The following is a 24122-nucleotide window of genomic DNA, read 5'->3' on the forward strand; positions in this document are numbered from 1 at the left end:
GATCACAGTTGGTTAAATATCAAACCCAATTACTCCCACTATGGATATTAAACATGGGAGGTAAGATTTAGATCAAGTTTTCATTCAGCTGCATCAATGATAGTTGTGAAAAGAAAATGGAAAATATCTTGGAGAAAGACTTGACAAGAATCAAACTAGCTAAATTCCTTTCTGGTTTTCTGCTGTCATCCTTTATTTGTTGTTCCCATGCTTCTAACTGAAAGAGGAAACTTGTTAGAAAGGAAGGTTTGTAACTACAGGGATTTCATTACTAAACTATTGGGACTAACAAATACTTCCAAGTATAATTAAGAGGTGTTTTTCTTTCTGGAAAGTCTAGGGATTGTGGTTTTAAGTTGTAGTTGAAATGACCTTCCAATTTTAATAACTGCTTTATTTTTTCTTTGTACCTTCTTCTATATCTGAAGGATTCATTTAAGTAAAAAATAATAATAACTTAAACAAAGTATTCTTAATTTTATGTGTCTCTGTGTGTGTCCACGCATGTGCCATGTACCCCTTTAAGAATCTGGTGAAACCTATAGAAAACTCTTAGAAAAATGTATTAAAATACCTAAAATAAATTACACAGATACAAATGTAATACCGAGAAAACCAATTATGCTCGAATACACTTATCAAAATATTGTAAACATACTTAATATATATGCTTCTTTATTAGTCCATTCAACCAATAGAAATTCCAGCAAAAATTTAGTTAGTGGATAGTGAAAATTGCATTTTATCCTTTTTAAATTCTATCTATCCACAGATCCAAAGAACCTTTATTCTAATATATAAAAGCTTATTGAAGAAATACCATGAAGATACTCTCCCTCCTCCATCAATATCTTTCTCTCTTCTCTGCCACCTAGGTGGCAAGGTTATCCACACATAGATTAAAAATCACCAAAAGTTTATTAAGAGTCTTCAGGATCAGACAAGCAGGGACATATTAAGAAAAGTTCCCAGTCTAAAGACCCTCAAATAAACATATAAGCTTACATAGTCAGCTTCACACATGGCATTTTAAATAATGGAATTGCCCTAGCTAATCCACATTTGGTCCTTACAACTGCTAAGCTAACTACACAAGATCACTCAGATATGTATCTGTGATGAAATAAATTTTTGAGCCAGAATAATCTTGCTGTTGAGAGTGGCTGGGGAGCTAACATCTTTTCTTTGTCAGAAAAGTAAATAAATATGTCAATTATGGCATGATGAGGACTGGCACTATCTTGGGACCACAGATCCAGTCATTATTCCCTAAATCCATCTCAGAACAGGGATAGAAAGAAGATAGCAATGCCCAACACTGAATACTGTTAGTGATACCATCATTTGTCATAAAATGCCATTTTCTCTATACTGTTGTAGCGTTCAATTTCAGTCTGCTGTCCCACTCTCCCATCTTTTACTGATGGATAAAGTCATCACCATGGAAATCTTCAAAGACTAATCTAAAACAATAGACAGAGCTCCCTGCTTATTTCTAAATCCTGGTTGGTGATTATATTAAAAACTTCAAATCATTTGAGAGTCAGAATCATAGAACTTATCAACCTCAGCCTCAGTATTTACTTTCAGTCTGATGGACAAATAAGTCCCTTTGTAGAATCCCATAATCCCTTTATTCAGAGTAGAGTCAGGATGCATGGAGTTGAACATTTACTGGTCAGATACCTTTCCTAATGCCACAGAGAGTTTACAACATATTTTTTTCTTTGGGCCCTAGGAGAGAAATATCTGCCGTTATCTAGCATTGAACTCTCAACCTTCTGAGTGGGAAGCAAGCATCTTCACCACTAGGCCACCATGCCACTCAAATGGCAAATATACCAGCAAATCAGAAGGTACAACCTGTGAGATCTCTACTTTCCCAGACTCATGGCAGAAACTGCAATGCAATCTATAGAAATTATAGAACTCCCAACCAAAAGTATGAATCCTGTATGCATATGACACCTTTGTCATAATAAAAAAGGAACAGCTAAAGAAGATATGTAAAACAATCAACAATATCTTCAAAAGAATAAAATTCACAAAAGAAAAATAAAGCAACCCATTACCCTTCCAGGCAGAGGAAATGGTGGCAAATTATAAACACAATTTTATAGAAAATCCACCCACACTAACCAAGGGCTCCACTATTAAAGTAACAACACATTTTCACAAAAGAAGTAAGAACATTATTCAGATGAGTACAAATATATTGCAGTCACCCCAACACCAGAAAAAAAAAAATGAAAGAGATTGCTCATATAACATCCTTCAACAAAATGGGTAGCCATGCAACTTTATCAGCCCAAACACTTAACCAACTAGAGCAGGGGTGACAAACTCAAGGCCCATGGGCTGGATCTGGTCCATGGGTACTTAGATATGGCCTATGGGGCTGCCTTGGAAACAGTAAAGGACTGGCCCATGGTGCCTCTGCCAGCAAAAATGGAGCTTGGGAGGGCCACCTGCAGCCCTCCTGACCTCTATTTTCACTGGCAGAGGATTGCAGGAGGCTGTTGCAGCCAAAACTGCAGCTCAGGAGCCCAATTTCACTGGCAGAGCACTTGGGCCACCATCAGTGCCCGTAACATGAGTGATGCTGAGCTGGCCAAGCTCATCCTGGCCACGGTCCCCCACCTCCAAGGTCAAACATAATCCTATGTGGCCCGCAATGAAATCGAGTTTGATACCACTGCACTAGAGAATAACCAACACACACTATGAAAAGGATAACAGTGCTATTATCAATATATATATTGATCTGTTGTTTGTTACAAACAGAAAGCATCAATGCAGCACACAAATGAAGTAAAACCTTCCAAAACATCTTAAATAAACCAAAAGATCCAGGAGCCCCCAAAGGAAAAAAAAACACACCTACAATATACATTATACTGACTGTATATGGAGTTATATGTAGAAAAGATGGGCAGAAGAGAACATCCATGAATACAACTAGCAAACAGAAGATATGATGAAAATGCCTTAATTTCACAAGAGATATCCACATTTAACCATCGTTCCAGCCAGGAAACTGTGAGCATCCTAGACCAAGCTAAATCTCAAAAATGGAAATCCAAGTTTTTGTAGGAATTAAGAAAGTACAACATGAACCCATCCAGTGGAGGAATTCAGCCAGTGCGCACCAGTTTGGGAGAACCAGTTGTTAACTTTCTGAGCAGTTTGGTGAACTGGTTGTTGGAAGAAATCATTAGGATAGAGAACCGGTTGTTAAATTATTTGAATTCCACCACTGAATCCATCTTTTAGTTTACATCTATTTTTCATAAAGCATAAAAGTTGATGGAGTATAAGAAATGTATTCTATTCCTGTTACAAGTACAGGTTTGTTATCCCATGTACTAGAAAACTAAAGTACATACTTTGTTTTCTTGCTATGTTTTTTTTTAAATGTGATAATGTGCTTCAGGTAAAAATTATCATGTTAATGTTTACTGTGAAAATGTAACCTAAGCATAAACCCCAAATATAGATATTTAGAATACTTTTATTTCACCTTAGGATTGAATAAAAATATCCAAAAATCTGTTTTATTTTTTTATTTAGATAGCTTTTTAACCCTACCTTTGTGAAAAAAGATTTAGCCAAAACTAACTCTCTCTCTCTCCCCCCGCCCTCTCTCTCTCACACACACACACACACTTAACAAGTACAGCAAAAACTATCCTTTGTCAAGAACAAAGAAAATGAAGAGAGAGAAACAGAGGGGGAAAAATAGTGCAAAGAATGCCTGTTGACATTTCATTAAGCCTTTTCCCATCTAATGTATATCCCTTTTCTGTCTTTAACTTGGGCACTTCATTTCTTATAGAAAGCCATTGGTAAGCATATCAAAGGAGTTATTTAATTCTGTGACAAGATCATGACAACAAAAATGAGATAGGATTCTTTGGAGGCCAGCATTTTCTCTCCCCCTTCTCCCACTCCATCTAATACTAGAATCTGAGTATACTTTTACTTCAATTGAAAAAAAACGTTCTTATTGAAGAATGGAAAGAAACAAATTCCTGCCAGAAGAAGACCATATATATCTCCCAGAATCACTGTCTGGACTGAGTAAACAAATGCAGAACAAGCATATGAATTAATTGTGTAGATCTTTTTTTTATTTGGATTAGACCAAAATCTTGCCTTCTCTAGAAATCTAATGATGTTAGTCCTTTGACATAGTCCAAACAAGAAGCATAACAAGAAGTACTAACTGTATATTCTAGGGGCCAGTTGTCTGATCTGTGGCTCCTTTTCCTGTCTCCCAAAGTTGTTCCCATGTACCATTAATCTGTCTAAAGCAATATTTTTCAGAGTTGGCAACTGACTGAGGAATTCTGGGAGTTGAAGTTCACACATCTTAAACCTGCTGTGTTTGAAAAGCTCTAGAGTGACCATGTTTAAATCCAAAGTGGTTTTTCTTGAAATCACACTATAATTGGAAGGGGCAACTGCATGTTCCTAGGGAAAACACAACTGTTCTAAGGACTTGTCAATGGGTGCTACATTAGTGCTTCTGGAACATCTTTTTCTAGTTCAAATCCAAAGCCCTGCCTAGCATTGATCAAATGATACCTTCATCACATTCAGAACAAATATGTCAGGAAGAATCAAAGCATTTTGATGAGAGTTGGCAGATCTTTGAGCCTTCTGTCAATAATGAGAATCTTCTCAGATCTGTTCTGGATCTTTGAGCTACACTGAGGAAGCCTGGATGGAATGTCCTTATTTATTGCACATTTCTTGGAAGAGTTTTCCATTTCTCTTGTGTGTTCAGGGCTTGTCCTTCTTTATTCAACTCATGTATATAATGTTTCTTCCATAACCCAGTGAGATGGAAGCAGTGGTGGGATTTTTTTTAATTACCAGTACTGTGCTAGTGGCTTGGTGGGAGTGGTGTAGCTTGGTGGACATGGCTTGGTGGGAGTGGCAGGGGAAGGATACTGCAAAATCTCCATTCCCTCCTCACTCCTGGGGGATGGTTACTGCAAAATCCCATTCCTGCCCCACCCCACTAACCTGCTTTCCAGCTCCATTCTCCTGTGCAGGACAACAAAAGAAGACCCAGACAATCAGCTGGGACTTGGTAGGAAAAGAATAGATGGGGGCAGGGGCAGTTAGAGGTGGTATTTGCCAGTTCTCCAAACTACTCAAAATTTCCACTATTGGTTTTCCAGAACCTGCTGAATACCACCTCTGAATGGGAACATGAGCTGTAGACATTCTCCATTCTACACCTTAAAATAGTTTTCCCCAAGCCAATACTACATTCCCGCAATTTGGAATTCTCAAAGGCCAGATTGTGGGAAAGGAGGAATTCAAGAGAGTGCCAGACTTAAATGACTGTTTTAGCACATTTAAGAAGAAAGGATGGTAAGATTCACATTCATTGCCAATTAGAAGAAGAATTTGTTAAGTGATTTTTTTTCCCCCATTGCATATTTAACTTTATGCCAGAGAAACAACAAAACACCTCTCTCTATTCCTGGATATCCTTCAAAATGATCTCATTAGCAGATACATTTCTTTCCAGAAATAACCTGTGACTATATGAAATGCTAAATAGTGGTTTTGTTAATGAAGAGAACACCATGATTTGCTCTTGCTGTCTGCCTTGCCATGTGAAACTTATAATAGTGCCTCTCGTTCAATCTAATATTCCTGGTGTTCAAAAAAATATTAACTTGGTGGGCAAGTTTCATTCTAAATTTTTAGCTGATAAATGTAGTATAGAAGCTGGAAAATGTCTTTACTGATCACCCCACAAAATATAATTTATAGAAAATACTCAATTTATGATTCATTGCTTAATGACTGTTTCAAATTTGTGATGAATCCCCCCCCCCCGAGCTTCCTGTGACTTGTTTTCAGAGTTACAATGGCCCACACATCCCATGGTCATGTGATCACATTTGAGAAGCTTGGCAACTGATTCACTTTTATACTTCAGCAGCATCCCATGATCATGTGATCATGATTTGCAATTATTTCCTGAATACAATTGGAAAATACAAAGACGGGAATTAAAATTGGGGAAATTTTAAGATAATATTTCAAATTTACTTGAAGCACAAGACATACACAGATAGTCTATATAAAATATTTGAGCCAGGGAAGACATAAAAAATTGTCTTAAGTTTCTAATGGAAAGAAGTCAGAGGAACATTTTTAAAATTATGGAGTTTTCTGAAATCTTTGCATCTCCAAACCCAACCCTGATCAAATTTGCTGCAAGTGGAAATTAATACTAGAATAGAATAGAATAGAATAGAATAGAATAGAATAGAACAGAACAGAACAGAACAGAACAGAACAGAACAGAACAGAACAGAACAGAATAGAATAGAATAGAATAGAATAGAATAGAATAGAATTCTTTATTGGCCAAGTGTGGTTGGACACACAAGGAATTTGTCTTGGTGCAAATACTCTCAGTATACATAAAAGAAAAGATACATTCATCAAGAGTCAAGAATCATAAGGTGCAACACTTAATGATAGTCATAGGGTACAATAAGCAATGAATTCTAATTACAAGTGCCACAACAATTTGAGGAGAGACATAGATTTTGCTGAATGCAATATGCTCTAACAAGACATTTTGTGTGAGTAAGTGCCAAAAAGTGGCTCAGGGCTGAATCCAAGCTTTATATCATATATATAGAGCTTCACAGAATAGTTTGGACTGAGAAAAGGGCAAATTAAAGTCACCTGTCCCATCTTGCTTGAGTTGCAAACTATCCTGAATTATGCAATCCTCTTTAGATTCAGAGATATGCCGTGCTGGAATACACTTTTCATGCAAAATTGAATACCACATTTATCTGTGGTATTTACCTCAGTGGTGATTTTAACTACTGTAGGCATGGACCAGGAGAAGGAAAATTAAACAGAAGAAATTGTTTATTTAAAGTGGGGATATTGCTCTAGAAATGATGGATGGAAAATGGTGACTGCAAAGAACTCTATTGTGAGATGGTCATGAGATTCAATGAAGAATATTTACAGAAAATAATTGGCACAGCTCAATTCTTTTTAATGCCAAGAGACCATTCTGCAATCTTGGTTCAACTTCAAATGTTAAAGGACAAAAAAGCTTAGGGAAAATAAAATATTTATTTGTCTCATATTGAACATTCTCCAGTGCCATAATTAAGGCTGGGGAAGGCTGCATTCTGTTCAATCATTTATTGACTTAATTAAAAGGATAGCCTTAATCCTCCTTCTTTGGAGCTATGCTTTGACTACAAATCACATTTAAAAACCATGAAATTGATAATAAACCCAAGACTCTGGTAAAATCATTTAAAGAGAAGTAGAAATTCATGCTTCTATCCTTCTACCGAATGATAAGTTACAGTTCTTGAAGAATAGTACCTAAGGCTTTTAAGAGCTCTGAATTTACTATCAAAAAAGCCAATGAAAATATATATTTGATAGTCAGAAGCCCACCAGATATATAGATATATGTGTATATGTGGAGTAGACTTCTGTTCACTTATGGTGGTGAAAATGGCCTATAATTTTCCTCTGCTTCCTACTTTTTCATCACACTCTCTATTTTCAAGACTCCTACTGTTTCCTTCCAGGAACAGCTTTTGTCTACAATTTCCTTTATTTTAAAATCTACCTCCCACTTATGTTCAAAGTTTGCAAACTGGATGATGAAGAACATAATGCTATGAAACCAGACCTGTAATTTGTACAGCAAAAGCAAGGTGTTGAGTCAATCTCCTTTGTAACATCTTACTTTGTCTATTACACAATAAAAGTCAATTTAGAAAAGTAGAAAGAACTGTGTCATCTTCCCAGAGTTGGAGAAAATTGAGCTTTCCATGCATCTCTGTGAAATAGAAATAACTTATTAAAAGGAAACTTTTCTTGGTAGCAAGCAATCTCACTATGTGTTACTCATAGAGAGAAAAGAAGACATGGATTTGCATAATTTTTTATTATGCTGATTTATTTGGGTCTTGAAGACTACATAGATGAAATGTCCATAGAATTCATTGTAAGTTTTAGTGTCCTCTTGACATACTTACTTAAATATATGCATCCCATTCATGGAACATACTACCAACTTCATAGCTTCCTCGAGTTTGCAAGATTGTAGGACTGTCTTCAAATGGCCATGCTTCACTTTTCCTTGACTTTTCAGGAAAAGTGAGTCATCAGCAAAGCCAACTAAGTAATCTCTCTCCTAGATATTTAAAACACTTTGAAGCTACAGTTCAAAGACTTTGCTTATCTCCAACAGAAAAGGTAAGGAAAGAGCTAATTCACTTTAAATATGGGTGTTCTTAAGCCACTGCTATTACTTGCTGACAAAGGGCCTTTTAGGGTTCCACTTTTCTAAAAAGCTTTATTCTTGAGAGTAAGGAGACATCAGAGACAATCCCCAGGAAAGGTCTTCAGGGGCTGGTTGGAGGAGCTGAATTTAACTGTATAAGCCCGGGATGGTGAACCTATGGCATGAATGCCGGAAGTGGTACAGAGAGCTATTTCTGCCGGTATGCGAGCTGTCGGCCCAGATCAGGTGCACTGCGCATGTGCGTATGTCTCCCACTAGCCAGCTGATTGTCAGGTATCTGCTATGCATGTGCAGAAGCATGTGGTGTGGCATGTGCAGAAGCGGGGGGTGCATGTCTGTCATGTGTGCATGTGCAGGGGGTTGCTCGTGAAAGTGCATTATGAGTGCAGGCATGCATGCACGCACGTGCAGGTGTATGTGCCCACTTTCAGCAGGCAAAGACGAAAAGGTTAGCCATCACTGGTAGAGGCCAAGTTGTAATTTTTACAGGTTATGTCTAAAGAATCAATTCAGTTTTCTCTAAAAGAATACTTCATAAATAGTCTCTTCAGTGAGAAACAAGAGGGCAGGATAGCAAAGATGAATGGTACAGCTGAGAACTCATAAAAAGCTGTAACAAAAGTTTCTTTTTAACTTCCTTTAACCATTGAAGAAAGAAAAGCAAAGTTAAAAGTGTGCCACTCATTGTCAAATACATGAATATGTGCTTGTGGAGAATCAACAACTTGTTTTCAGTTTACAGATGTTTAAAAATACTATTAAAATGCCAACACCCCCAGGCTGCAACTTGTAATACCCTAATCCTAACCCTACTCATTGCAGAATACCTTATGCCACCAGACTTGAAATTCTAGACCTAGAAAACCTAGAACTACACCACCTTCAGTCCGATCTAAGTGTAATATATGAAATCATACATTGCAATGCCCTACTTGTCAGTGAAGTCTGAAAGAGACCATGAATCAGGGAGAATTTATGGAAGTCCTCATCCATGCCACTAGACACTTGTGGGCATGACATTTCATAAAAGCCAATCTCACAACAAAGTCGGAATTTCAGACTTGAAAGAATGGATTCTTAAAGATACGTAAATACTTTATGCTTCCTGTCACTCCTACATGTCACTAGGTCTTCTTTTATCTGGAAAATATTTAACAGAGTAACAGAGGTGGGAGAGACCCTGGAGATCTCGCTAGATAAACCCTTCTGCTCAAACAGAAGACTCTATACCAGGGGTGTCAAACCCAATTGCATCGTGAGCCATATCGCAACGTATCAGTATGTTTTTGCCAGGGTGGATGTGGCCTGCGTGGGCTTGGGCCTACCCTATACCATGCCAGATATATGGTTGTCAAATCTCTTTTTAAAAACTTGCAATGATGGAGTTTCCACAACTGCTGGGAGCAAGCTTTTCTACTGATTAATTGTTCTAAATGTCAGGATATTTCCCTTATGTTTAAATTGCTTCTCTCCTTGATTAGTTTCCATCAATTGCTTCTTGTCCTACCCTCAGGTGCTTTGTGGCAGCCCCTGAAATATTGGAACACTGCTATCATGTCACCCCCAGCCCTCAGAATAAAATATATATTATTCCATTTCTTAATACCGTCACCACTTTGGATGATTCCTGGTAGGCTTATTTAATGCAGCTGATATCCAGTTTCAACACAAGCAGGACCTAGTTAATACACAAATTTTACAACATGCAGATTTAATAGGAACTGGAATGGAAGTGTAGCCTAAATATAAGGTAAAACAGCTTGGCTCAGAAAACCAATTCCACACGAAGGGAATTCAAGTTAGCAAGAGTAAGTGATGGGCTCAGATACTGAATGCAGGTCTGTTTTTTTCAGTTTCAGGAACAAAAGAGAGAAAGAAAGAGAACAAGAGCCTCAGAACCGAAGACAAATAATTTGTATTCATATTTGTTCAACAAAGCTAGATAATGGTTAAACAGATATATTTGTATAACATATGGCTAGTATTAACCATTACCTGTTGTTTTATAGCTGAGCATATAGCATGACTGCAATCATTTGGTTAGTTTATGGATTAGTATTTTGTATCCATTCTGTATTTTGTATTAGTATTTTGCATTAAACCAGAAAAATGGGTTAATTCAATAAGATTTTAGATATGCTGCATAGTCACAGTGATGATGTCCCCCAGCAAACAATAGAGGGTTCTGAAAGTCTCCTCTGCCAGAGCATTCAAAAAGATATTGAATTAGATTCACAATGTTAAGCAAATAATAACAATAATAAAAAAGAATTGCCTTCTCCTCAATCAGACTTTTGGTTTCTGGGCAGATATTTTCCTACTTTTCCTTGAAGTTTCATGCTAGGGATTCAGATAAAGTCAAGCACTGTCAACCCCGAAGATGGCCTGACTGTAATCATTTTCTTTGCTGTAGCTGTTTCTATAGGGATTTTCTTCACATAGCTTAAGGCTTGACAGAGGCTGGAGTTTAGGGGCAGGGAGGGTGTGTGTGTAGAGATAACTGGGGTGCTGTAGCCAAAATAAAACCTTTTCCCATGGGAACCAAGGATGTTGCCACAGGTGTTTGGAAGGTGGATACTGAAGACAACCAACCATGTGACTGATGACTCTGTGGGAAAGTTTCTTACTTTTATTTTTAATTGGGTGTAAAACTGTAGGGAAAGTAGAGCCATTTTCCACCAAGACTGTGCCAATATAATATGTCCCAATAAAATGCTCTTTGAGGAATATGCCTGTTTCGGAGTTCTTTTTATTGGGGATATGTTACTTGGAACCTTGATGGTATCTCTATCGTTGAGCTCCAGGGGTGGGGTTCAAAAATTTTAGCAACTGATTCTCTGCCCGGTTGATGGGTGGGTGTGACCATGGTGGGTGTGTCCTACTCCACCTCCTGCACCGGGGAGACTGTTTTTTTTTTCCCTCCCCAGGCTCCAGAGGCTTTCATTGAACCTCTGGGAGGGTGAAAAAGGTGTTCACGGCCTCCAGAGGCCCTCTTCCGGAGCCTCCAGGAAGCCTGTTTTTTGGCCTCCACAAGCCTCCATGCAGGCCTTGTACTTACCTGGCATCTAAAACAGGCTGTGTGGGGACTCCTGGGAGAGGAGGGGTAGGTGGGGCCAGCCAGGGGTGGGATTTACCAGTTTGCCAAACTGGCAATTAAAAATTATAAAATTAGCTACTGGATCACCCAAACTGGTACCAGTCCACCCCTGTTGAACTCTATGACATAATGAATTTAGATTGAACTAAAGCCATTTCAACCAATCCTGAAACTCTGATTTTTTTAAAAAAGTAACTATTGAAAGGGTTGCTCAAATTTAGTGAAATCACGTTGAATGTGATGTTGGCCTTTTGTTTTATTTCTCCCCTTGCCTGATAATTTCCAAACAGCAAGTGATCAATATAAGTGGCTGCTGTACCCATGGGCGAGTTAAAAATGAAGTTTTATTAACTGAATTCCACAGAGCACATGTCTGGTTATTTGTTTTGCTTAGGCTGATTTTTGGCTTTGTTGATATGACTTTTTTTAAAAAAAAAGATGATCCAGAAAAGGACAATCACTGTTATTTCAATAAATGATTCTGCATCACAAGTAAATACTGTTCATTCTTAGACTTTGGCATCCCTACATAAATGCTAGCAGACTCCATCAGGAAATGCTTCAAGGTTGGTGGGGGTGGAAATGTTGGGCAGTGCAGTTGATCAATGTCAACAGTGGTGTCAAGAGATGGTCATTATTGCCTAGTAGATTTATAGCTGAGGTCCGAGTAAATTACTTTTGCTTTTTACAAAATTGTGTTTCTGCTTTTTGCCTCTCCCACCCCTTTGTTTGTGCTATTCCTTTTCGGCATTCCTTGCTGAAATGCAACTTCTCAGATGCTATCCTTTACATTTTTAATAGTAATTTTAAACATAGTATAGGAGAAAAAGGAGGCAGAGTCTAGGGATGGAGTCAAGAGAGGAATCAGCTTGGAGTCCTTATATTTCCACAAGCGACCCAAGTCCAACCCTTCTTCAATTTCATTAATTATTATCTAGTGCCAATTTAGTGCTGACCCATTAGTTGATAGGTTCTTGATCTATAGGTGTGAGCAAAATCAGCTTAACTGCAACTTAATGTGTAATTCTGATTCTTTGTGCCTGACACATAGTAATATTCCCAAATTAAAAACAACAACAAGAATCTTCAATTCTGATAAATATTAACCTTAACAACAATGTAACATTTTGTCCCTTTCATGGCAATGAGTCTACACGTGAGAACACTAAAATTTATTGAAACATGAAAATCAAATGCTAATCCCAAATTCATATGAAAATTGTTGTGAGTGTATAAATGCAGTGCATGCTAATGTATCATATACTAATGAATTGTCTCCCCACTGCACATATTTATAAGAAAGAGATGTTCCTTTGTTTTGTAGACACAGCTTAGTCCCACCCTCTATTCAAAGAAAATGAAAAATTGAAAGCAAGGAAAAAAAGTTCTGTACCCTGGGTAGGAGAAAGAAAGTACCAACATTCTCCTGAACTTTAGATTAAAATATGGAATACACAAGAAGCTGAAAAAGTTCAGGAATATAAGAAGTAGATGTTTGTTTCAAGATTCCATTTATCTCTAAGAATGAGGAAAATATATCTAGCCAGACAACTGCCTTTGTGATTTTGACACCCCTCCCTCCCCAGTATGGTGCTTATTCTTTTTACTTCTCTATACAATTTCTGAAAATTGAGAATTCAGCTTGCATCTTTAATTATTTAATTTTTTTAAAAAAATTATTTTCCTCTGGCATGTTTTTGTAATAATTAATACCAGTTTGTAATGTGAACCCCTTTCCTATTTGTAGCAAATATCCACCATCTTGTGACCTTGAGATCTTGGTGAACTTCTCACCCTGATGAGTGGTATGTGTCTTCTTCAATCTTGGGTCCTCTATCACTAACCTTGGAGTTTGTGGGTCTTAGCTATTCTAAGCACTTCACTCTTCTGGACAGAAAGCTATGTTGTTGTTCCTAGGATCTGCTGGAACTATGCCTCCATCTTAGGAGTCATAACCCCAAGTGCTCCTACCGGTACTGAAACTACTTTGGCCTTTACTTTCTACATTCTCCTAGTACCTCCTTTAGACGATTATAATTCTCCAACTTCTCATACTCCTTCCTATTTTGCTATCACTTGTTTCTACTACATCTATCACTACCCTTGACAACTACCACAGTATCTGGTTCATTGGCCAGTACTGCTGGTCTATGTAGATCTGAAAGTCCCACAGAATCTTAGCTTTCTTATTCTCCATGACCTTCTATGAAATTTCCTATCTGGACTTGAGAGATCTAGCCCATATTCTGTGCAGATGTTCCTCTACACAACGCCAGTTATTTGGTTCAAAGTATGCTGTTCCTGCTTGCATCTTACACCTTCTTCCTATGTGTTGGACTGAGGCCTCTCTGCATAGTCTGCACCTTGAGTTCTGTCTTGTGTGGTGTTGGAAGGAAAATCCATCTGGTTCAGTTCCAAGCTGGGAGAAAGAAGCTGGAAACAACACGAAGAGCTGATTGGAAAGCTGGTTTATTGAACAGAACCACAAAGACAGCATGAAATTCTGGGTCAGCTGAACAAATGGTTGAATGAGTGGATGGATCTTTATAGGTTTCAGTGACTTTGAAGTTTTAACTGTTCTGGGGGTGGTGCAATGAAGGGGCTTGTGTTCCAAAAGGGTGTTGGGCTATTCCTATTGTGGCTAATGGCTTTCGTCCTGCGTTGGATATTGGCTGAGGGGCTGCTTTCTAATCCTATTCTGCCTTTGTTCAGACTTTGCTGCAAGGAGTTTCAAAATATCCTGTCTTGAATGAATTACCAAATCAGCATTTCTAAAAGCTGGCCTCCTCAGTTTCTGCTTGGGGGCAGGGAGATTGGTGCTGGTTTCTGCCTCCCTTAATATTTCCCCCCCATTTCTCCTTTAGGGGAAATATTCTATCCTGACTTTTTTAATATTTTCCAAAACATTTCATTCTTCTGGTGGGGGGCTTCCCACAGTGGTATACCTCAATTTCTATGAATTGAGTGCTTAGTGACTGTTCTTGTGGCACTATGATCAATTCTTCAGTGCTGTCCTTCAGTCCAGGCCTTTCCAGTAGTACTTCCCCATGTCAGTTGCCTCCATTATTTATCGGTATAAAATATAAGGATGGGAAGTTCTAAAATTCAGATACTGGGCTCAGTGAAACTGATAGATTTCTTCAATTTATTGCAGGCTTTGAGTCTTTAGTCTGGTTGGAATCTCTATCTACTCAGTCCTGTTTGTGGTATTAAATTTAGTTTGCCCTTACTTTCTTTGGACAGTCTCCTTATCTTGAATAGCCACATGGCAAGCCATTACACCATCATCCTTTTTATACTAGGAATTCATATCTATTAAAATTGACTGCTGCAAATGTATGAGAATTTCATTTTGTTTGAGATATGTGTTTGATAAATCACTCTATTTTATTGCATTTTCTTTCCCTTTTAAAAAAAATACTGTTGGGGAACAAAGAAAACAAATGCCTTAAAAATAAAAAGAATGGTTTTCTAATAAGAATATTGCAAACAGCACTATGTTTACTTGCACCATAAATATTTCTTTTGCTAAGTTAATAATTTGTCAATTGTCGTGACGTAGGTCACAAAATATTACCAGATCAGAGGAAAATCTTTTTGAGATGATTCAACAGAAATCACCTGTTGAGCATTTAGTCTCAGTAACAAAAAGACTAGTTCAAGTTTTATATTATTTTGTATGTATTATTATTTCAAGTTCTTTATGTATAATGTATATATGTACATGTCTATGATAGATAGATAGATAGATAGATAGATAGATAGATAGATAGATAGATAGATAGATAGATAGATAGACAGACAAGAGTCAAAGCTATAAATTACTTGGATAGAAAAGCTTAATATGTCAATAGGCACAATATGCTAATTACAACTATTATTTTAACAATATTTCTATTATATCTGTAATTTAATGGTTATGAAGAAAAGACAAAAACAAGCAAAAGGAAAGGAAACTTTGTATCTTTTGTATGAATGGGGTTTTCCGCAAAACTTGGACTTTAATATACAATAGATATTTGTAATACATCACTTCCAAGATCAAGTAATTTTAAAGTTCAAAAAGAAATTCAGATGAGGATAATTTCCAGAACACTTTAAGGTTGCCAGTAAATCCCAATTTGAGATAATTTAGAAGTTTCTTGCTTAGGCAAAATGTCAAAGGATAGTACAACAAAAGTTTTAAAAAGTTTAAGTAAGAGAAAAATCCTTCAGTGGAAGGAGCTGTAAATCAGTGGAAAAGCCAAATAAGTAATACTGGAAATATATGTCTCCATTTTTGGAAAAAAAATTGTTGTTAGAATAAGCAATACTGATCTAACAAGTCTGATTCAGTAATATAGCATCTTAGAACTTTCTATTTAGAACAAAACAACAAAATTAAAGTTAGATAATTAAGGTAAAAGTAAAGGTTCCCCTCGCACATACATGCTAATTGTTTCTTGTTCTAGGGAGCAGTACTCATCTCCATTACAAAGCCAAAGAGCCAGTGCTGTCTGAAGACCTCTCAGTGATCATGTGACCAGAATGACTAAATGCCGAAGGCACATGGAATGCTGTTACCTTCCCACCAAAATAGTCCCTATTTTTCGACTAGTGTTTTTACATGTTTTCTAACTGCTAGGTTGACAGAAGTTGGGATAAATAATGGGAGCTCACTCCATTACATAGTGCTAGGGATTCAAATTGCCGAACTGCCAACCTTTCTGATCCACAGGCTTAGCATCTTAGCCACTGAGCCGCCACGTCCCAATTAACAATTACCCAGGGTTTAAAGTAGATGATCATTTTAAACATGCAAACTATCGAAGATCAATCAAACTTCAATCCCTTAAACAGAACATGAGTTTTCTAACATGATTAATAGATAGCAATCTAACTTTGGGGACAGCTATTCTGTTGTGCAGGTTTTGGTCATCCTTCTTCCCAGCATCTGCTATTTGAGCTATCTATATTATACTGCATTGCTCTGGCCAGCAATCTCTATGTAGTAGTTCTACCTTAAATATTAGGAAGAAAGTTCTAAAAGATTGGATCACAAAAGATTGTGTCCCAGCAAATATCAGATGGGTGATTGGTGGTGATGGGAGTTCTTAAGATTCCAGAATAGAACAAGAAGCTAGATTTGATCAACTAAGTTACTTCAAACTAACAATAAAGAGGTTAAGCTTGAACATCTAAATGACATCCCAATGGAAGAAATAGCATGTGGTGAGTCCCATCAGCCAAAGACTTTCTTCTGGTAGTAAAGAGACTTGTGGCAGCATTGTCCTATGGTGAGATTGGCCCCAACTTTTCCAGCCATCCAAAAGGCCCTCAAAACTTGGATATGCTGTTGGGCTTGGAGATCCTAGGAGCCCATTAAATGGTTATATTCTACATAGTTAGAGTGTACTTTAATCTTTTTATTAACATTCTTTTAAATGTGGTTTTTAATTGTTCAATTGTTCTTAATGGTAGAAGACGATGATTTTATTTGTGTTTAACTATACATGTGGTTAAAAATCACATGCAAATGAGATGATCATCCATATAAATTTAATAAATAAAATAAAGTAAAAATTTGTGATCCTATTCAACTGAAGAGAGTTTATTGTAATTTCTTTATTTCCTTTATTGTAATTTCCCTAAACAGAGAAAATGATCCTTTCCAGAACCTTGAAGTTAAACTTCTAATTTAAATCATATTGCATAGGCAGGGAAAGTGTGACTTTAAGATTCCACTTTTCTACAATGTTAGCCAAGTTCCAGATGAAAGCACAAAAATTAGATCCATTTCTAATATGAGCAAAAAGTAAACTGCCATGAAATGGGCCTGTCAGTTTAACAATAAGCATCTGGGATTAGAAAATCACCATGCATTTGATAATAATGTTATTCATATTCTATGGGAAAGCTGGAATTCTGATGCTAAATACAAAAAGTGTTAATATTCAAGCATTTATATATTGGCAATTACACAGACATAAAAAAACCTCCACAGTTGGACTTTCCAGTTAGTCTCAGGGAAGAGAAAAAAGATTATTTTTTTCACAAAATATAAAGCAATAAATGAGAAGGCATGTTGATTGGATAATAAGATAAATCAAAAGTTGAAGTTGATGGATGGATGGATGGATAGTAGAAAGAAATATAACTGTCTCTAGAACAACATTATTCAAGCTCTATTACTTATTAAATTTGCTTCTTTTTTAAGCACGTGATTTCTGTGTGGGTATCTAATTCAGCATAGGAGCCTTTAATCATGACTCAGCTTGAGCTTCAGAACTTTTCAAAACTTTTGCAGAAGCAAAAATATTTACAAAGATCAGACATACATATTTTCTTTGTTATGTTCTAGCATCGTATTCAAAGTTCATGCATGTGACCCACATTAATCTTCTATAATTAGATTTAAGATTCAGTGAGATTCTCAGATTTATGTGCCTTATAGCAAGCTATACTGTCATAGAAGCTACAAATAAAATATTGTAACTTTATGAGCTATCCATTCAATCTTCATGGATGGAATTCAAAAGATGAAAGTAGAGGTAAATTACCTTTTCAGTTTTGGAATCAATGCCCATTATATCATAATATTTGTTAGGAACTAAATGCTTCTTTTGACTTCCATGTTCTGGGACTACCTTCCCCATGATGTTGCTGCAACCACCAGTTTTTTCCTTGTATTTCAACCATGTCTATTCTCAAAGACTACCTAAACAAGTCCCAAAAGTTTTCTTGGCAAGGCTTTTCAGAAGTTGTTTTCCTTTAGTTGTTTCTTAGGCCTGCGAAAGTAACTGATTCAAAGTCACCCAAATGACTTTGTGACTAAGATGGGACAAGAACTCATGGTCTCTCAGTTTCTACACTGATGCCTTTAACCAAGGGTGGGATTCAAATTTTTTAACAACTATTTCTGTGGGTGTGGCTTAGTTGGTGACCATGGCTTGGTGGTCATGTTATTGGCTGGGCATGGCCAACTCAATATCACTCACATCGAGGCACGCATCTCCTTGCCTGGCCTCTCATGACTGTGGGGATGCTGCAACAGTTGTAAGTGTGAAAAATGGTCATAAGTCACTTTTTTCAGTGCCATTGTAACGTTGAATGGTCATTCCACACAAGCAAAGTACCACCAAAGGAGGGGGAGAAAGCTCCAGAGAAGTTCCTGAGACAGGAAGTCTAGTCCTGCCAAGAATGTAATAAGGGTTAACAGAGAGGCAGTTTCTGTAAGCAACACCAGAATGTTTCCTTCCTGCCTTCCTTACAGGACTAGGCCAGTAATTTCTTCTAACAACCAGTTCTCTGAACTGCTTAGAATATTAACAACCAGTTCTAGCAAATAGGTGCAAACTGGTAGAATCCCACTCCTGCCTTTAACCACTACACCAATCTCCCTCCCTCCCTCCCTCTCTCCCTCTCCCATTTTTGCCTCCACCACCCTCTCCCTCTCTCCCTTTCTGTCTGCAGTTCTACAAATCTATTATGCTCTCTTTGCTTTGTTGTTTACCCTTTCTGAAACTCCCCTAAAGTACCAGAAAGAGCTCAAACAGAACTTTAGATCAGCTTTCCACAATCTTCAGTGCTAGATCATGAATTTAAAATAAGTGCTGGGAAAACTTCTTGTCCATTTCTCTATTTTATGTAGAACAGGAGAATGTCCATCCTGAGTTGGGCAGGGCAAATCAAGCAGTGCTTGACCTATGTACCTGTTCATCTTAAAGATATACAGAGGAAGGACTTCATTGTTTCCAAGCCAGGTCCTACAGGTAGGTAGATTTAGACAGAATGAGAACATTGGGACTTAAAACCCATCACAGGGGTGCCTGTGAACTGATGTGTGGAGAAATAGAGACACAACCTCTGTTCCCAAAGATATCTCAGGTATTTATCATTTGTTTTCCTTACTCTATAGAATATGCTTCCTGTTTACAGAGTTAGAACATTTCAAAAAACTGTCAGGACAGAGTTATTCCATGGGGTCTTTGAAAACTGATGTTGGCTAAGCCCGGGTGATCCTATTTGATGGTTGAAAGGATGTTTTTATCTGATATTTTTTACTGTATACATTTTTTTTTCTTTTTCCCTGTGTTGTTTACAGTTTTATGAGTGAGAGCCAGTTTGGTGCAGCAGTTATGGCACTAGGTTAGAAACCTGGAGACTGATAATTCTAGTTCCACCTTAGGTATGAAGCTAACTGAACTAGTCCCTCTCTAGGGAAAAAGGCAATGACAATTTATTAAATGAATATGCCACCCAACTTACAATAGCTCTTGGCAGTAGCAAACTACTTCCAAAAACTTACCAAGAAAATTGAAAGGACTGGTTCAGGCAGTTGCCAAAGGCATCAAAAACAAAACAGAAAGATCCCTGTAGGGTAAGGGCAATATGAGAGAGAAGTAAGAAATGGGAGAACATGGTGTGTGTGTGTGGGGGGGGGGGATTAAGTTATATGTTAAGTTTTGATCAAGAACCAAGGTTTTAATCTTAGGCCTTTACTTTCTGCATTTCAAACTAATAGACATTAAACCACTCCTTTCCTTGAGTGACCAAGTAATATGTTCTATGTTTAGATAGAGATTCTATTTTGCTTGAGGTTGTTAGTTCCTATTTCTCCACCCTAGTGGTTAAATTAACTTATTTGGCTCCTTTAAAACATTACCCTCCATTCTCCCGAAAAGGTTAGAAACAGATTCTTCCTTCACCCAAAGCTCCTGTCAAGTTGAATGCTTTTCCAGTTATGAAATTACAATTATAATGGATATTTCATTACTCATCTGCTTAATATGAGAGCATTTAATGCATTTCTTAATTTATATATTATAAAGAAAGGTACATATGCATACAAACACCTAAAAACACTTTAGCATCCAAGTTTGTGTCTCTTCGCAGTCCATTAATCACCTTCTTAGGTCAGGAGGTTCAGCAAGACTATAACTTTAGAAAAAGCTTAATGAAAAATAAGATCGCTTTCTTCTTTAAATGCATAGATGTGCCTTCAGCGGTACTTCTGAATTGGTTTGGAATTCATTTCTAAGGCTCAAACAGTAACAATACCTCTTATTATTAAATGTGGTTCTACTGCCAGAATAAATCTTCCCATACCATTGAATGCTCCAGGACTTTCTCTTCAATTTGATTTCAGAGACTTTCCATTTCAAGCAACCACAGGCCTTATACCAAAAGTACCTTGCTTCCCCCCACCCAACACCTCTCTTTGTTTTCATTCCATCAACTGTCATTTGGTAAATCATTTTTGTCAAGATAAGTGGGGTGTCTAGGGCTTGATATAGAGGTTGAAGTTAAAGGCACATATTTTTCTTTCAGTTTAAATGAACAAATTAATTCTTTCTCCTTCTCAAAGTGTCATTCTGTGTACTGTGTGCATGCACTTTTTCCTATGTATTTTCTCTTTGAGCAAACACTGATAAGTACATCTTGCCTTTGATCTGTTGCTAAATATTAGAAGCACCAGAGAATAAATGTAATGAAGGAACTAAGCGTCTTGATGGATCTTTCCCTGTTTTGCTCTGCAATATTGTATCTGTTGGGAGGTTTTGTTCAGATTTCTATCCTTTCTAAGCTTCTGATCTGGTCGGTTTTATATTTGAGTTTTCATTCTAAGCCACCCAGAATTTTTTTGAGAGTCAGGAAGATGAAGTAATAAATAGATAAACTAACAAAAAAATAAATTCACTCACATGGGTAGGATCTACTTTATAAGCTATTTTATTTTATTGACTATTTCCTAGTATGATTTGATTGCTTATTGTACCCTAGACTATTATTAAGTGTTGTATCTTATGATTCTTGATGAATGTATTGCTTCTTTTATGTACACTGAGAGCATATGCATCAAGACAAATTCCTTGTGTGTCCCATTACACTTGGCCAATAAAGAATTCTATTCTATTCTATTCTATTCTATTCTATTCTATTCTATTCTATTCTATTCTATTCTATTCTATTCTATTCTATTCTATTCTATTCTTTACAGTGCAATGAAGTACACTGGCAGTATTTGGAGCTTTGTAATTTCAGCTTGACGAAAGTATGATAGGGGACACACCTGGATATCCTAGTATCTGTATGGTACAATATTGTGATCTTTATCCAAGGAGATGTATTCATAGAACGCCTAGTTTGCAACTTTTATTTTATTTCATTCACTTTACATAGCTACCCATCTCACTCTTGTATAAAAAACAAGTAGAGCAAATAAAATTAAGAAGTATTACCACCATACATCATAAGCATGGTGGCAATCGGGACTTTGATCACTGCTGTTGCATTTGTTGTGGTGGTTTGACATTGGTTAACTTCAATGCTGCACTTTGATTGTTTTTACTCTCTGGTTTTACAGGGAATTGTTTTCTTGTTGCTTTCCTAAATTGTACCTCAAATCCTTGTGACCTCATGAACTGATGCAGTTCTGCTATAAACAGAAGTGTGGTCGTGATTTGCCATTCATTTTTTTAGGGTTTTTTTTAAACTTCTCATTCTAGTTTATAACCTTGGGGTTTCTTGATGGCTTTACATTCAAACACTAATAAGATCTGAGCCAGCTAAGCTTTTTCAAGGTCAGTCAAGGTCAACCAGTGCTGCTAGGTATTTTGAAGGAGCCTTCATTTTACTTTATCTATGGCAGATTGTTTTATTTTTTCCTCTCTCTCTCTCTTTCAGCTCTCTCTGCCCCTTAAAGGCAAAGATTAGTATCAAAGTATAATGGCACAATTAAGAAACAAATAATCTGCATACATATGCATCAGTGAAGTGATGCGGTTAAGGGCATTATTTACTTGCTCACATTGTTCTAAGAACTTGGTAGCACTGTGGGAAATAGCTGTGATTTTGTGTGTGTTTTTAATAACTCCACCAATTTTCTTCCCTTAAAAATATCTTGTTCCCAGTGCAGCTCAGAGCACAGTGCATGACTTCTTAGCATCTTTTCTTTTAAGCATTTAACATTTGCTGGCCCAGATCATGCTGAGTTAATAGATTTTTTTCTCTCTCTCCCTGTCTCTGTTTCCATGTCTCCTCTTAACTACATTTCATACCTTCTGGGCACCCAAGGATGCATGAGTGTTCCAACCCCAACCTGTACAAAAGCAGGCAGAATCTGTCCCGCAACTGGATTCTGAAACCACTCTTACATGTAAAAGTAAATAAATGAAGTACTACAGCATTGGAACCTGTTCTTAACAATTCATAGAACTCAAAATAACTCATCATAAAAGCAGCCAGGCAATATGAAATTTTGAAGGAAAACCTTGACAGGAAAACATGTGTATCAAGTATTTTATGAAGCAGACTTCAGAGTTGTGAGGCAATACCTTCTTGTAAAATTGTCCCAGATCAGCTTTTAATGAGTCAGAGCCAAAGAACCGTCAGCCAAAAGAAAACAGTCTATAGGTGCTGTTGTACTCCCCGCCCCCCTACAATATGTAGTCTGGAACATAAAATGAAACTCTTTTCTGTTAGTGCATAAAGTTTGCATATATTTGTACATGGTGCTGCAAAAGTGCAAAACTTACTGCATATGTGCAAATCTTTAATTCACTTCTGCAGAATGTTGAGATATGTTGTGCACATAGTAACAACATAACTGCTATGGGGAGGACAGCCCTGTTTACATAAGAGGGGGTCTGTGTTGGAATTAAACACTGCACACACCTGCTTCCTGCACCTATAAAAACCTATTGATCACTAATAGCAGTAGAAGTAAAGATAGTTAGTAAAGAGTTCCTGCTAGATCTTTTCCTTATCTAAGAGACTTAACAGAATAACAGAGTTGGAAGCAATTTTAAAGGTCTTTTAGTCCAATCCTCTGCTCAAGCAGGAGCCCCTATACTGACAAATGTCTATCCAATCTCTTCTTAAAAACCTCCAGTGTTGGACCACCCACAAGTTCTGGGGGCAAGTTGTTAGGTATTAGCATACTCACCTCTGGTTGGTTGGTCTGTGGCAGTGGGAATTTGAACAGCCATCACCGATTGTAGTGTGAGCAGCTCTGCTGTAAAAGGAGCTGCCACAGCTGCCGAGTTCAGTTCTATACAGTGAAATAAAGAAGTTATACGATCGGAGCGTCCTGCGTCTTCTCTTGCCCACAATCTAACACAAGTCATTTCACTAGTTAATAGTTCTCACTGTCAGGAAATTTCTCATTTTTTAAGGTTGGATCACTCTTTAATAGGTTTCCATCTTTACTTCTTGTCCTTCCTTCAGGTGCTTTTATGTAATAGTTCTATGATTAGTTAGACTGATAGTTACACAGCTTTCAATATTTCCTTCCTTCCTGGGTTCACTTCTCTTTGTCTTCTCTTTGTCCTCTTTCTCTCTCTCTCTCTCTCACTCACTTTCTCTTTCTTTCTTTTTCTCTCCCCCTCCCTCCCTCTCCCTCTCCCCCCCCAAATAAAGGCTGTTGGCTATAAATCGACTTAGACATTCTGGTTTACTATGCTATTTCCTGAGTAAAACTTCTCTTCTTTTTGTATTCATGCATCAATCTTTAGACTAGTTCCTTACAAAAGTTATGCTAATATTAGTGTTTCTCTTAACACTCATTCTTTCCACTGTTTATAGCTATGTATCTATTTCTTCTGGATATAGCCAACATACCCTTATTTGCCAGAAGACAACCTTGTCATATTCTTTAGCCCTCCTCCCGCAGTTTCCCTGCCAAAGGAACTAGAACCAAGTAAAACTGTAATTGTGAGTTAT

At 37.2% G+C, this 24122-nt stretch overlaps 1 long non-coding RNA gene across 1 annotated transcript in view; it reads right to left on the minus strand.

The window, feature by feature from the left end:
* LOC148126013 (uncharacterized) overlaps window positions 1–23447 on the minus strand; it is a 40556-nt gene extending 17109 nt beyond the window's left edge. Inside the window, exon 1 of the long non-coding RNA XR_015742541.1 lies at window positions 23347–23447. This is a non-coding gene — a long non-coding RNA (uncharacterized LOC148126013). The remainder of the gene's footprint in view (window positions 1–23346) is intronic.
* Window positions 23448–24122: the final 675 nt, after the last annotated feature.

This window comes from Pseudonaja textilis, chromosome 3 (genome assembly GCF_049901715.1).
Source record: "Pseudonaja textilis isolate UNSWEBS1 chromosome 3, rPseTex1.2, whole genome shotgun sequence".
NCBI classification, from domain to species: domain Eukaryota; kingdom Metazoa; phylum Chordata; class Lepidosauria; order Squamata; family Elapidae; genus Pseudonaja; species Pseudonaja textilis.